This window comes from Sinocyclocheilus grahami, unplaced genomic scaffold (assembly GCF_001515645.1).
Source record: "Sinocyclocheilus grahami isolate Dianchi unplaced genomic scaffold, SAMN03320097.WGS_v1.1 scaffold1663.1, whole genome shotgun sequence".
Lineage (NCBI taxonomy): Eukaryota > Metazoa > Chordata > Actinopteri > Cypriniformes > Cyprinidae > Sinocyclocheilus > Sinocyclocheilus grahami.
The window spans coordinates 8515-9690 of record NW_015506842.1 but is presented as its reverse complement, the minus strand read 5'-3'; the positions used below and the strand labels follow the sequence as shown (position 1 = coordinate 9690).

At 36.6% G+C, this 1176-nt stretch overlaps 1 protein-coding gene across 1 annotated transcript in view; it reads right to left on the bottom strand.

Annotated features, from left to right (window-relative positions):
- LOC107571864 (chondroitin sulfate synthase 2-like) overlaps positions 1 to 1176 on the bottom strand; it is an 11451-nt gene that overhangs the window by 3047 nt on the left and 7228 nt on the right. The window lies entirely within an intron of this gene.

Here is a 1176-nt window from a genome sequence, read left to right as displayed (position 1 = left end):
GTTGACGGTAGCCATTAACTTTCATGGTATTTTTTTGAGGGTGAATAAATGACCAAATTTTCATTTTTTTGGTGAACCATCCCTTTAAAGCTTTAAAAACACTAATAATTGAACAACACTGTTAAATGTAATCTGCCTAAATTCAATTGTACCATTTAAAATGATTGTTATTTTTTATTTTGAACTTATTTAGACAAAACCGTTTTATCGGTTGCCAGTCATAACATATATAAAAGTACTGGCTTATTTTAATCAGCCAGAATTCAAATACTGGTGCATTCCTTTAGAAATCAATGTTTAGCTGAGGTTCTTGATCTCTTCTGAATGCTGGCTCCAGGTTGCAACAATTGATGCTTAAGAAAATTAAATGCTTCCACTTTTGGCCCTGCAGGAGTACTGCTCCACAAAAGGATGTAGGAGGCACTACAATGATGTGTAGAGAGACAGGAGGTGCTTTGACGGCAAAGGCAGAGGTGGATTTATAACTGGATGAAATGCCAAAATGGAGACAGTACATCATGTTTAGTGTGTCTGATCCACTGTCTCTCTCCCCAGTAGCTCCACACTGACATCCAGACATCTAATGCTTCTCTGATGGATTAATAGAGGTCTCAGTACCTGTTTCAAGAACAGATTAACCGGAGGACCCCAGACCCCTCCAAACAAAAGTGTGACATATGGCTCAGTCTCTAAAGGTGAGATTCAATTTTGAGTTGTGATTCTGTCTGGGCTAAAGGTGCCAAAGCTCAATAGCATGGTTACATAGCAGACAAACAAAAAGTTGTTATTGTTAACTTGTCATAAATTCTTGTGCTTAGTTGTGATGAATTAATTAAAAAAGATGCATGAGTCTGCTTGAGTTGAGTCTGAAATGTGTACAGTAGTAACTTGGGTCAGGTTTTCTTCTAAACATTCTAGTTTCCAAAGTCCAGTACAAATTTTAGCAGGTGTTTATACGAGCTAAATGAAAGACCACTGTAGGAAATTATAGCCCAAGAAATTATACCATAAGAGATTTTCAGAACTACTTAAACCACAAAAAAGAGAAAGTGAGGTCTATGTAAAGACTGCATTAAAGGCATTTAGTCCATTTCTGGGCAAATGACAGCCCTCATTTTATATCTAGATCTATAATTTATACAGTTCAAACAGACAAAGACCTGAAAACACCAAAAC